Consider the following 14,801-nt stretch of genomic DNA (forward strand, 5'->3'; position numbering starts at 1 on the left):
TAAGGGGTGGTATTAAAATTAGATCTTTCATCTCCTGCGATACCTTACTGGTATCCTGTCTAACGAAGTTACAACCGACTTCTATTGCACACTCCTTAATGATGCCCATAAGATTTTCGTTCATTGCTTCAACACTAAGGTTCTCTTCCCGAGTTAAAGCCCTATACCTCTTCTGTAGCTTGATCCGAAATTCCTCTATTTTCCCTCTTACCGCTAACTCATTGATCGGCTTCTTATGTACCAGTCTTTCCCTTTCCCTCCTCAAGTCTAGGCTAATTCGAGATCTTACCATCCTACGGTCACTGCAGCGCACCTTGCCGAGCACGTACACATCTTGTATGATGCCAGGGTTAGCACAAGGTATGAGGTCTATTTCATTTTTAGTCTCGCCATTAGGGCTCCTCCACGTCCACTTTCGGTTATCCCGCTTGCTGAAGAAGGTATTCATTGTCCGCAAATTATTCCGTTCTGCAAACTCTACTAATCACTCTCCCCTACTATTCCTAGAACCTTTGCCATATTCCCCCACTGACTTTTCTCCAGCCTGCTTCTTGCCTACCCTGGCATTGAAGTCGCCCATCAGTATAGTGTATTTTGTTTTTACTTTACCTATCGCCAATTCAACGTCTTCATAGAAGCTTTCGACTTCCTGGTTATCATGACTAGATGTAGGGGCGTAGACCTGCATGACCTTCAATTTGTACCTCTTATTAAGTTTCACAGCAAGACCTGCCACCATCTCGTCAATGCTACACAATTCCTGTATGTTACCAGCTATATCCTTATTAAACAGGAATCCGACTCCTAGTTCTCGTCTCTCCGCTAAGCCCTGGTGGCACAGCATGTGCCCGCTTTTTAGCACTGTATATGCTTCATTTGTCCTCCCAACCTCACTGAGCTCTATTATATCCCATTTAATGCCCACTAATTCCTCCAATAGCACTGTTAGACTCTCCTCACCAGAAAACGTTCTAGCGTTAAACATTGCCAGGTTCAGAGTCCAATGGCGGCCTGTCCAGATTCAGAGATTCTTAGCACGCTCTGCTGCATCACAGGTCTGACCGCCGCAATGGTCAGTTGCTTTGTAGCTGCTGGGGACTGAGGGCGGGGTTTGATTGTTCTATTCATATAGAAGGTTGTGGTCAAGTACTGCACCAAGGTGGCCAATCCTGCTCTGGTGAAGGAGTGCATTACCGGTTCTGGTCACCGGGGTCAGGCCACCAGGCCTGTTTATACAGCTGTATCAACATGTGGATTTTTTTATCCAGTGGAAAATTGCGTGGCACCGGGATTTGAACCACAGTCCTCTTGCACATGAGGCAGATGCTCTACCTCTACGCTATCGCATCGGGGCACAAGTAGTAAGTAATTATACAGAAAGCGTTTTATTTACTGTAATTGGAGGACTGGAGTAGATTAGTTCGACCACTCAAGGAGTGGGAATGGTTCAACTGTCAGAACTCCGACAAAAGGACTGGAATCACATAAACCACAACTCTGAAGGAATAAAGTGGGAATAGAATGGAGCGCCCCCACTCTGCAATTCTGCACCATGCCGATACATCCTGTTCTTGGGCAATGCCAGCACAGCTCTAGAACCACAAGGACGACTGCACTACCAGGGCGAAACACATCGAAGGCCCGTCAGCTGCTGCATGAGCACGTGCTGCCAATGAGCAATCCTGCACAACATATTATATATATATATATATATATATATATATATATATATATATATATATATATATATATATATATATACACACACACACACACACGCAGTGCACAGACTGGTACCCTAGGTAGGGGCTAGGACTCGCACAAACTATAGTGTTCTCCACAAATGTGACGAGTACCAGGCCACCGAACTCCTTGCCCTGTGCACGTTGCTGTCTATTTTCATGAGCCTAGATCCTGATGCAACCACTGGTGCCACGCTGCTATTTTTTAAGGCCACCACTAGGTGAAGCGCCAGGGACCGCCCAGGCCAGGGGACATCAGCTTGGTCCGATACACAAACGACAGCAAACTTCGAATTGACAGGACTACGAATTGTATTAGTAAATTCTTAACTAACCGGTACCAATTTGTAACTACTAATTAACTTTCTTCTCCGCGTTCGCTAGTAAGATCTGGTGTGCCACAAAGCCCTGTATTGGGACCAATTTTATTCCACTACAAACATGGCTCCACACAATAGTTTTGTTTGAAAACATATGTGAGTGCATATGCTTGTATTGGACAGCGAGAATAATTAAGAGTCAGTAAGCAATGTCAAATAGTACATGCAATCTGGTGTACAAAACAAAAGGAACCGGTCACTATTTAGTGATAGTTTTTCTTTGTGTGGAACAACTTCACCCTTGAAAAGTTCCTCATTCTACAAAGGTTTATATAGTGAAATATACAAATATTTGAATGTATTTGAGTTATCACCTGGCCCAAGGAACTTCTAGTGGCAGCCTCTCTCGATCTCGCAATTCCTGGCACTGCTCAATATACAGCATGCCTGACTGCTGCAGTGGTCAAGTGCTCTGCAGCTGTAGGAAACCGAGGGATAAGGGTTGATTGCACAATTTATGGCATTTCCAAATTTTTAACTTAGTACCATCTCTATACTATGTCGACACTATATGCCACTAGACCATTGCTGTGCTCCAGTCATCATAATATTAATTCGTAAACACAAGCTATACAACTGTTTAGGCAAAATTTTAAACTGCGCGAGGAAGACACAGAACGTGAACTGAAACATAGACGCACACAAAGCACAGGCTTCCAACTGGTTTTATTTTGTGAAAGCAAAGAATATATAAGGTACTTCAATATAGCAAAACAAGGAGCAATTGCAAATAATTTGTGTACGAGGTATTGATGAAAAATATCAAGGCCATGTATGCCTTAAGAGTGCAGGAGAGTCTTAATGTGCCCATCTAAGACTTTAATTCTTTCCTTGAGAATCTCCTCTTGCAGTGCAGGAGCTGCGACAGCAAAAGCTGCCTGCCTTATGAGGAACAGAATAAATTCCTTTCGAAGGCAAACTCAAGAACAGAAAGAGAAGTCATCAAGGCATTCCACATCGCTAAAAGGTGTGACAACTAAGTTAGCTCACCTTCTTGATCCCTATCAAGGAAAGAAATAGAATTCTTAGATGGGCACATTGGGACTCTACTGCGCTCTTAATGCACAGGTGGCCTTGCTATTTTTTGTCACTGCCTCGTGCACAATTTCTTTGCGAATGTTCTTTGTTTTGCCATTTTGAAGAACCTTATAAATTCTTTGCCTTCACCAAACAAAGCCAGTCGGAAGTCTATACTTTGTGCATGCATCTATGTTTTTGTTCATGTCCTGTCTTCCTCGCAGAGTTTAAAATTTTGCTGAAGCTACGAGCTGACTAGCCCGAAACATGCCTTACTTCAGTGTACAGCAGGGCTTGTTGGTAAAGCTACACAATGCAGCTCAAGTGTGTGTCTGCTCTTCTGTGTTCTCATGATGTGGCTCAGCCTTGAGTGCATGTGTAGTTTCAATACTGGCTACTATATTTTAACGACTAATATAATTTCTATCTTCAACTTCCAGCCAGACAGAGTACCTCATACTACATTCTGAACATTGCTGCAGTGTAGCAGGATTTCTGTCTAATGCATTGGCCTTTACCACCAAATGCCTGAGAAATTAAAAAAAGTTATCTAGATTACAAGCACAGTGGGGATTCATGTTACAGGAGGCATACTGCAGGTAAATGGCTACATAGTGTTAGTTTGGGTTCTTCCAAACATTGCAGTGTTGACCAATGTGTTTGTGTATGGTGAGTGATTGCATATATGACACAAGCTTTGTGAGGAGAGTACGATTGCAAAGGCATGGTTTCTTTGCCTCTTTCCTAACACTTTGTGGCGGCTGCTGTTTTGACGAGTGGAAAACTTGGCTTATGCAGTATGCGCAAATGGGTTTGAGACTTTTAAGACCAATTTCCTTGAGGCAAAGTTTAGCATGGAGCCAGTTTTGTCACAAGGAAGTTATTCCTACTCACACATGCCTGTTTTGTTCTTTGTTGTTTTTCCCTTTAGTTTCAGGTCCACCTAAATTATTGCCGTCACATATAATATGGTAGCATCAATCTTTGTATTAATCATTCGAGTATTGAAATCTAAAAGTTTGCAGCAGTGTAAAAGGACAGGAGGACAAGAGGAGAGAGGAGAAGAGAGGTTGTAGTGTAACAGAAATAGGCAAGCACTAATTGAGCGACAAGACCACTGAACACAGGAAAAGCAGATTTAGCTGAAACACAGCAGCCTGTAAGGAAGACACGGAACATAATTCTTTGTGAAGCTTAGTCTGCATCACAGTTTTATATACCATCGGAGATCATGAACATGCCAGAGGCAAAGCATACTGTTACGGGGATGTTGGGAGTATAGAAAGACTGTATTTACAATATATATTGTCACGTGGTAGTAACGGTTGAGAAGGCAGCAAAACTATGATTAACGAAACGAGCGTATTATTGGGCGAACTTGTGCCCTCAAAAGAGGCTACACTCAAAGAAGGATGGTAGCGGCGAACATGATCGGCGGTCATCGAAAATCTAATGAGCGGGTCAAGCGCGTCGGCTTTTATACATCTGTCGTCGAATGTTCCAAAGCAATCGCTGGAACCCGTGTGCCTTCCACAAAGTTTCACATTATCCGCGTCGCGCGCACACGCAATCAGATAACACAAGTTGCGGTGAAAGACAGTGGACGGGACCATCGATAACATTCCAGAAACTTCTTTTACATGCAGGCGCGTCCTATGCGATAACATTTGTTAGGCGGCGAGAAGTGGTCGCCCGATAAAGGTAAAGAAGTACACGTGTCAATATACAAGATGAGGCAGAGTAGTTAAGATGGCTGACCACCAACAGCACGCAGCAGCCAGCGTGCTGCGGTCTTCTTCCTCTCTTTTTTCATTCTTCCATAACAGGACCCCCGGGTGGTGAAGCGCCGTCTCGGCTCATGGTAGGCAAAGAATTGCGAGTGAAGTATGGCTTCAGCTGCGAAACATGCAAGACGTCAACAGGCGTCAGACTTGAGGATGCATCAAACTGAAGTGGCGAAATCTCGTAATTTACATCGTTAACTTGACTCAGGACTTCATAAGGCCCTGTGTAGTGAGAGAGAAGCTTCTGGCAGAGGCCAACTCGACGACATGGTGACCAAAGGAGCATCCAAGCACCTGGTGCGAACTTAACATCGCGATGGCATCAGTCATAACTCTTTTGGTATATGCTGCGGGGCTAATAAACGAGATCGGGCGACTTGACATGCCCTGTGAGCGCGATCAATGACTTCATGAGCATGGTCAGTTGCAACACGTGGCACAGAAGGGATTATGATGTCAAAGGGCAAAGTGGGGTTGCAACCATACAAATGATAAAAGGGTGAATATCCTGCAGTGTCACGTTGGGACAAGTATACACAAACGGCACGTAGGCCAGCGTGGTGTCCCAGTCGCGGTGATCGTTGGAGACCTACATCGACAGCATCTCTGTGATTGTTCGTTTAAGACATTCCATAAGACCGTTTGTTTGTGGGTGGTAGGCGGTGGACAGCTTGTGCTCAGTGGCACAAGAGCGGACGAGGTCGTCGACAACTAAAGACCAGAATGAGCAGCTGCGGTCTGTAATAACTGTCGAGGTGCACCATGGTGGAGAATGACGTCGTGGAGGAGAATATTGACAACGTCTGTTGCACAACTAGTCGGCAACGCCTTTGTTATCGCATAGCGTGTCATGCAATCAGTAGCGATGGCAATCGACTTGTTAGCTCTAGTCGTCGTCGGAAAAGTGCCAGGTAAGTCAAGGCCTAAGCGAGAGAACGGTTCACAGGGAACTTCAACTGGATGGAGTCATCCGACAGGTGGTAGGGGAGGTTTCTTCCGGCACTGACACAATTCGCAAGTTGCGACATAACAGTGCACAAAGCAGTAGAGACCTGGCCAGAAGAACCGGCGTTGTACATGATTGTATGTATGCAAAACTTCAAGGTGTCCCACTGTCGGTGCATCGTGAAGTTGTTCAAGAGCAACAGATTGCAGATGATGAGGACGGCCAAGGAGCAACTCAGGGCCATCAGCGTTCATATTGCGGTGGTAGAGGATGCCGTTGCGCGGCAAGAACATGTGGCATGTGCCGTCAGTGCTGTCGGAGTGATAGCACTCCGGCAATGATGGACTGTAAGGACTCGTCGCATTGTTGTTCGGTGCGCATGTCAGTCATGTCAGTGAAAGCCCTCACGCAGGTCACTGGATCATGCACAGAAGGATCAAGTGGATCCACGGGGTGACGAGAGGCAGTTAGTGTCCTTGTGGAGGCATCCAGTCTTGTAATTGACAATAAATGAAAATTCCTGGAGCCACAAAGCCCAGCCACCAAGCCGTCCTGTCGGGTCCCGGAGGGAAGACAGCCGGCAGAGTGCATGGTGGTCTGTAACGACCAAAAATGTATGGCCGTACAAATATGGCCGGGACTTGACGACAGCCCAAACTAAAGCGAAGCACTCCCACTCGGTGATGGGGTAATTTCTCTCGGCAGGTGACAGCAGGCGGCTGGCGTAAGCTATCACGCACTCCGTACCATTCTGTTGTTGATCGAGGACAGCGCCGATGCCATGGCCGCTTGCGCCAGTGTGGACTTCGGTCGGTGCAGATGGATCAAAGTGGGCAAGTATGGGAAGGGTGGTCAGAAACCTGATGAGAGCGGCAAACGCATGAGCCTGCTCCGGGCCCCATGAGCATGGCGTGTTCTTCTTTTTGATCTGTCAAAGGCTGAGCAATGTTGGCAATGAATGAATAGAATTTATTGATAGGAAAGACAGAGAGGTCGACCTGAGCCAGTGCGCTCTAGTCTGCTACTCTGCACTGGGGAAGAAGGAAGGGGAGTGAAAGTATTGGGATGGATGATGATGATAAGAGAAGTGGTGAGTGCTTATGTACATGAGACAGTTGCCTCGCTAGAGCCGCTCATCTAGCTTGGTGTCCTGCAGGAACTTCAATACTTTTGTTGCACGCATTGAAATTGCAGTGTCAGGCCATGGGCCGAGGATAGCTTCCTCTGACAGTAGTTGTCTGCCAACGCTGTCAGCATTGGCAGACAACTTCGCTCCAGCATATATGCTGGGCAGTCGCACAGTACGTGTTGCAGTGTTTCGGGCACCTGGCAGTGTACACAATCAGGGCTGTTCGATTGGCCGATGAGGTGTGCGTAGCGACGGGTGAAAGCAGCGCCGAGCCGCAATGTTGGCAAGGTTTTTGATGAAACGATGAAAGTAAGAACACAGGCCGAAGAAGCAGCGCACATCAGAAGCAGAATGTGGCACAGGGAAACTGCGTATGGCGCGAACTTTTTCCGAATCTGGTTGGACACCGGATGCGTCAATGAGGTGCCCCAACACGGTAATCTGACGGCGCCCAAATTGACACTTCGTGGAGTTGGAGGCCAGCTTTTCAGAAGACCGCAATAATGGCAGTTAGTCGGGTAAGGCGGTTGTCCAACATGGGAGAAAAAACAGCTTCGTCAAGGTAACAAAGACAGGTGGTCCATTTGTAGCATCGTAGAAGAGAGTCCATCACAAGTTCTAATGTCGCAGGAGCATTGCATAGGCAAAAGGGCATGACTTTGAATTGATATAAGCCATCCGGTGTGATGAAGGCTGTCTTCTCCAACCATTTCATCAACCGAAATCTGCCAGTAGCTGGATCGAAGATCGATGGACGATAAGTATTTAGCTCTGTGCAAGCGGTCCAAGGCGTCATCGATGCATGGTAGTGGGTAGACGTCTTTTCACGTGATCTCATTTAAGTGGCAATAATCGGCGAAAATATGCCAGGCACCATCTTTCTTTTTTCACACGGACGACAGGCGTAGGGCTGGCTGATGGCTCGATGACCCTTTTGCGGAGCGTTTTGCCCACCTCTGATTGGATGACTCGACGTTCAGCATGCGATGCACGATAGGGACGCTGACAAATAGGATTTGTGTCTCCAGTGTTTATATGGTAGTGAACAACAGGTGTTCAGCCTAAAGGCCTGTTGCCCAAATCAAATATTCCACTGTACGATTCAAGCAGGAGACGTATGTCCCTGGCCTATGCAGAGGTGAGGTTAAGTGCAGTCATTTTCACAAAGTCGTCCGTTAAGGAACCAGAGCTGGCCGTTGCGATTGGCACTAATAAACAACTCTCACAATTCAGACTCTCAATATCAAATTCAGGACCACTAGAAACGCTGTCCATGAACATGCTGGCCGGAATCACTTGAGGGCACAGGCTGAAATTCAGAAGAGGTAAAACAATGTCATTATTAGTAACCGTGACTGGTTCAAAGCACATCGATGATGGGGCGAAGCACATATTCACCATCAGGAACCTGTGGCTGGGCGGTCAAAGTGACGTAAGTAACTGCTTCGGGTGACAGACGCACATCACGAAGCGAGCACAAGTGTGGTGGGGCGGTGCTCGGAGCATCGGCGAGTTGTGGCAGTTCTAACTCAAGAACGCCGGCCGTGCAGTCGAGGAGAGCAGAATGAGTGGATAAAAAGTCAAATCCTAGGATAACGTTGTGAGGGAAGATGTTGCTCACAGTAAAGAGAACAGAAGTAGGGCGGCCAGCTATACTTGCAGTACACATTTCAAGAACCAGCGTTCCACCATCAGCCATATGAAGCACTCTGGCAGCTGCTGGGGTGAGGACCTTCTTTAAACGACTAAGCAGGCTAGCACTCATCACAGGTATGCGGGCTCCACTGTCAATGAGTGCTTGGACAGCTATGCTGTCTATTTGAACGCCAATTACACTTCTCCTTGTGTGCATAGACAGAGGATTTGCTGCAGCATTAGGCAATGCACCTCCTCTGAGGGCTGCATTTCTTAGTTTTACGAACGGATGCGGCCAAACACCACAGGGGACGAAAGGCGACGTGGCTGTGGCGAACGCGAAGATGTGCGACGTGTTTGCAGTGAACGAGACTGGTGTCCGTGCGGCGATGGTGAGCGACTGTACCACATGTTCCTAGCAGAGTTGGCTCTGTTAGATTCGACGATTGGCGAAACATTGCGGGCATTTTCATCAAAACGGCTCAGGTTGGTTGGCATGAGAAGTGTTAAGGGCCATGAGTTGTGACAGTATCAGGCGACATGACCAATGCGGCAGCAGGTGAAACATATCGGCTGGTCGTCCGCAGTTCTATACTCAGTCAGGTTGCGATAACGCGGAGAGAAGCATTGGGGTGGAGCAAAAATAGCAGAAGGGCGTTTGTTAGCTCTGGGATTGGCAACAGCACAGACAGAACGTAAGCCAATGTTTTCAAGTTCCTGGTGAATGATGGCTTGTAAGAAGGGGACTGAAAATGTTGTAGCATCAGGGATAGGCGAACAGAAATGCAGGCGCCATCGCATCCAATTCACGTCGATTCCCACCACATCTTCCGATGGCGACGCGTGCTGCTGTGTGGGTTGATCTTCACATGTTGGCATTGCAGCAGTAGTGGGAAGTGTGGCGAATGGTTGCAAGACGCATCGGCTTTTGGCGTGCTGGAATTGTCGGCACTCTTTAAAGATAACATTAACTGTAGAGTAGCTTTTGCACATGAGCAGATTAAAGGCGTCGTCAGCAACCCTTAAGCACATGCCCGACCTTCTCAGCTTCTGTCATGTCGTGATCGGGTTTGCTTTACGACAAAGTGCCAGCATGTCTTGGATGTACAAGAGATAGGACTCCGTGGGGGATTTGGCACAGGAGGCCTGTTCCTGTTTTGCGTCAATTTTACGGCCGGCTGGTTTGCCAAACAACTCTGTCAACTTCTCTTTGCATTGGTCCCAGCTGGTTAGCTCCTCTTCGTGGTTTTCATACCACACCTTTGCCGTGCCTCTTAGGTAGAACAACAAGTTAACTAGCACACACGTGGGGTCCCATCTGCTGATTCCACTCACACGTTCGTACATAGCCACCCACTTTTCAACATCGGTGCCATTGGTCCCACAGAAAGTTCCAGGATCCTTGGGTTGCACAACCACAACCTTGGCTATGCCCGATTACAAGGTACAGCAAGATGTTTACTTTACCCCCAGATGTCACCTCTTATGACATTTCAAGGCAACGAGACTGAGACTGCACTGTATTCAGCGGCACTGACAACCATGATGTAGAGGATTGACTTTCCCCCTATGTACAACACATCAGCAGAATAAGAACAAGGAAATGCCCCACACAGGTGCATGGCACTAAACTGGACGCACTACCTGCTGTATGCAAGAGCGAATGAGGAAGAATGAGCTTCCCGTTACTCCTGAGCACCTACCTACAACTGCTTTTATGGGCACAGCATTGAAGCTGCAATTGAGGTAATGCCTAACACCACATGAAATACAAAGCACACTACGTCAACACAGAGAAACCAAAACAACTGCACACACTTCTCACTGAAATAGACACAACACCTGCTTTGTTGCATCTGAGCTGAAACGGGTGAATCCCAAACTCTGTGTCACATAACATCTGAAAAAATTAGCTGCTAGGAGAGAACCAATGAGATTAATCTGGCGCGCTATGCATGCATCTTTAGCCTAATGGGTAAAGAATTGGGCTGCTGCACTAAGGGCCCTGATTAACGACCCACCATCAGGCACATTACTAACTATTATTGAGCCTATCTGACTGGATGTACGAAGAAGCCAGGAGACAGCTCATGATAATGCTTTGCATAAGAGACAACGAAGCTGAACCCACGTTTTCTGCCTTGTGCTTGCAATGCTCTACCAAGTGAGCTTCAACGGCAGTTGTCCCAATGTCAATTTTCTTGGATAGCTGCGCATATGTACTGAGCATAGCCGTGGGAGTGCTAGGCAGCAGCACTCACAGTTATGATGGCAGACGTGTAGCATCCTTTAAAACACCCACATTACAAAGCACATGATCTTAGAAGCTGACAACTGGCTAATAAAAACTCGTTTTCTACCATGAGGCCCCAAGGCAGACGAAATCAAAACATTTGTATCTTATGAGCGAGAAAAATCAGGGGAATCATGCAGCTCAATTTTTTGTTTATAACAAGCATGTGATGGCAACAGACAATGAAGCAACAGTGACTATATGGAAAAATGGGTTAGACCTGACGACAATCATTGGCAGCTCACACTATAATGCTTTCTCTACAATTTATTGTCTCAAGACATCTGGCAGCAAATCCTCTGGATTCTTCTTCTACTATGTCTTTTGCAACTGAAATTTTAAATGTGCGTAATACTTCATGGCAACTTAGAACACTTAAATGGTTAAGCATCTCCATACCTTAAATTTGTGGACCAGCTTTGTCACCTTTCTAGAACAATAACTCTCTGGTGTTATACATCACTCAAACCAACTAATTCTCGCTCAAACCACTACTTATTAAATCTACCTTTAGATGCAGCAGTACCTGCATTAGACGCAGCTGCATACACTTTTAGCAAATGGATATACATACCACGCTCAGACTGAGCAAACCAAACAAACCAACAGCAACCAGTACTTGTGTCCATTTGTCTTCAACGAGGCAGAGACAGGCCAGGTCTCGATAAACACAACAAATATAAGGTGCAGGCAGAGTAAATAAGCAGAAGCTGTAAAGACAGCAGCAAAGTGAAACAAATTAGACAAGTTTGCACACAGTCAGCGATCTGGGCCGAAGAAAATTTACAACGTTACTGCCACAATTAGAAGCAAATGTTCCTCATGCAACAAGAAAAAACACGTTTTAGCTGTAAACAGCACGACTGCGCGGAGTTGGTTGTTATTCTAAAAACAGCACAGGCAACAATTAAAGTAGACACATTACTTGTGTCATCTGTCTTCTTACAATATCGGTCACGGTTGCAAAGCTACGCACATGATCTATGAACGAAAGCAACGGACGTGCATATAAAGCTTGGTGAGCCGATTCATACTAATATATATATGTTTAATTTTGAAAGTTCCCGTAAAAGTGATAGTAGCAGCAGCAGTGAAGTGGTTTCGTTTACCAGCTCGCTCACAACGTACGCATTGTATGATTTAACTCCTCGGCTCGCAAAGGAGCTACTAAGAAGCTTTAAGTGAAGGAAATACGCTTTCGTTATCTCACTGCAACGAATGAAGGCCTCTGACGCCCATACCGCGGTCAGCAGTGAGAAAGGTAATTAAATGCAGCAATACGCTGCATGGGTAAATAAGAAGGGCATAGCGTAGTCATCCTATAGAGATGGAGAAAAATAGACTTAAGAACGCGATAAACATCATGGGACGACATCCACGCTAGTTGAGTGCATGCATTTCTGGCGCGTGGAAGATGTCCCTGTTTTTTTGTTCATTTTTTCACATCAGTGCAACGCGTAGGAACTGCAGTGTTGAAGGCACGAACGAATAAATCATACTGCGATCACTGCGCGACCTGCGACAACCGTTTCGTGTTCCTTCGAATTTCGAGATCACATCGACCACAGCTCGAATGCGCAACCGGTTTTTTTACGTGTCAGCAAGAGAACGGGTAATCGCACAACACTTACCGTTGCTCCAAGTACGTCGCGGTAGCACCAGCAGCTGGGCAACAAATGTCATCAAGCCCTGGCCCACCGCAGTGTCCGCAACTTGAAGCTTCTAAGCATTCGCCAAAAACTAAAAGTGGACCACATCTATACGTACGCGCGCGAACGAGACGCGAGCCATGCCGTCTGAGTTCGAGAGTAGTTATTTCATAAAAGCAAAAACAAACAACAATTTGACGTCACATCCGGTAAAGCCAACTTGTCCTCCTTTCTCACCTTCTCTCAGCTAACGCATGCACAGCGACCACGGAGCCCTCGGGGGCGATGTTCAGGTGTTCACGTTATAGTGAGAAACTCTATGCCTGCCATGCAAAAGACCGCTTTCACCCAAGCCAGTATGGCGCTGCTCATAGGCGGCGCCACTGCGTTCACAATATGGCGGCGCCTACGAAAAACGGTCTATAAAATAAAGAGGCAGCGTCTCGTGCAACGCGGTGCTCCCCAGACGACTCCACACAAAATCGACTCCTGCAACGCACGGAAGTGACGTCACTTTAATAAATTAAACTAAAAACAATTGATATATATCAAATCTTACTAAACAATGCGTTTAACTTGAAAGATATGAAAGAAAGTTGTCTTATGCGTTCATTAATGTACACATTTTGATTAAAGACATCAACGCAAAATGATTTCAACTATACTGTCATGCGTTTCTCTATAATAATAGTCAGCGTTCAATATTACAAGGCAGAAAAATATTATGCTATCTATTAGGTGCCTGCAGAGATGGAAAGCAATTTTTTTGGGCAGCGTCTCGTGCAACGCGGTGCTCCCCAGACGACTCCACACAGAATCGACTCCTGCAACGCACGGAAGTGACGTCACTTTAATAAAACTAAAAACAATTGAAATATATCAAATCTTACTAAACAATGCGTTTAACTTGCAAAGATATGAAAGAAAGTTGTCTTATGCGTTCATTAATGTACACATTTTGATTAAAGACATCAACGCAAAAAGATTTCAACTATACTGTCAAGCGTTTCTCTATAATAATAGTCAGTGTTCAACATTACAAGGCAGAAAAATATGCTATCTATCACGTGCCTGCAGAGATGGAAAGCAATTTTTTTTGAGCTTCTCGTGCGTCACCCGAGAGCCCGAGGAATGTGGTGGGGCCGCAAGCACACGCACGCTTCTGCCCCGTTTCCTCTCTGGAGCAGCAGACGACAAGCGCTGCAAGCGTACAGGCCCACGTTTACGTCGCCACACGCTGTGTTTACAGCAGTCTCCGAACGCCGCAATATGGATTTATATTCAGTGTGACGGATACGTGAAACTGCAGTCTTCGCACTGTCACTCGAATGTTTCCTCAAAGGGTCGGGCCCTTACGAGTTCTTTGCTAGCTGTCTACCACAAAAGTCGGCCACCACGATTCGTTTTCGAGATCGAAGCAACCAGTGAACCAGTTTTGACACCCCTTTTCCTGCAGCGCCGTGCGTCTTAATGTCATCATAGCTGCGCAAATATTACTGACTCGGATCGCGGAGAAACCGATGCGGCCGCCACCATTGTGCTCAATTATATAAACAGAAGCTTTCTTTTCCTGCGTTCCCGGGATTAGCCGCGTCCTCGTGCTTATCGTCGAGTAAATTGAGCGGATCCTTGAAAGAGTAATAGTAAACTGGGCCGGTCCCGAAGATCTTGAATATGTATTCAAGATAATGTATAATGAAAGGTACGGTGACCCAGTCGTGGTTGCTTGTTGAGCTTGGAAGGCTTAAACAGAAGGAAACCCATGCTTTGCCATTGGCCAATTACCAATTAAGGGAACACATTACGAGGTCAGGCAAAGAATGCACCTGGGGAGGGTGGGAGCTTCACATTTCGAACCTATTTCCTATAGTGACGCACATTATTAAGATTCTTTTATGTGAAATTGCTGAACGAAAACAAGCAAACTTCAAGTATGCTTCACATTATAGCTATTATCATTCTGAGCTTAAAGCCTCCTTAAATTTCTGTAATAAGTCTGCCCCTGGCACTTGATGAAATTATACATACACAAGATATTAAAACACTTGCATCCTGAAACACTAATGATTTTTTAAATTATAAAACAAAATCTGCAGTCATTTCAGGCATCTTCGTTGTGCATAAAAAAGAAAGCCGTTGTAATTCCTTTTCTCAAGGAGCAAGATTAGGATCCATCTTTGGCAGCTAGCAACAGGTCTGTGATACTTACTGTAGCTGTCTATGCAA

At 45.9% G+C, this 14,801-nt stretch overlaps 2 long non-coding RNA genes across 3 annotated transcripts in view; one reads left to right on the forward strand and one right to left on the reverse strand.

Moving 5' to 3' along the window:
* The window catches only part of LOC142569036 (uncharacterized), a 41,288-nt gene that overhangs the window by 6,713 nt on the left and 19,774 nt on the right, over positions 1-14,801 (forward strand). The window lies entirely within an intron of this gene.
* Positions 1,768-12,735, reverse strand: LOC142569040 (uncharacterized). Of its 2 annotated transcripts, none has more exons than XR_012825623.1 (3): positions 12,558-12,735; positions 11,501-11,636; positions 1,768-2,540 (listed from the first exon to the last, which is right to left on the reverse strand). It is a non-coding gene; the product is annotated as an uncharacterized LOC142569040 (long non-coding RNA). The 2 variants fall into 2 exon arrangements; XR_012825622.1 differs by lacking the exon at positions 1,768-2,540 and adding an exon at positions 3,344-5,035.

Source organism: Dermacentor variabilis, unplaced genomic scaffold, assembly GCF_050947875.1.
Source record: "Dermacentor variabilis isolate Ectoservices unplaced genomic scaffold, ASM5094787v1 scaffold_38, whole genome shotgun sequence".
In the NCBI taxonomy this organism is placed as follows: domain Eukaryota; kingdom Metazoa; phylum Arthropoda; class Arachnida; order Ixodida; family Ixodidae; genus Dermacentor; species Dermacentor variabilis.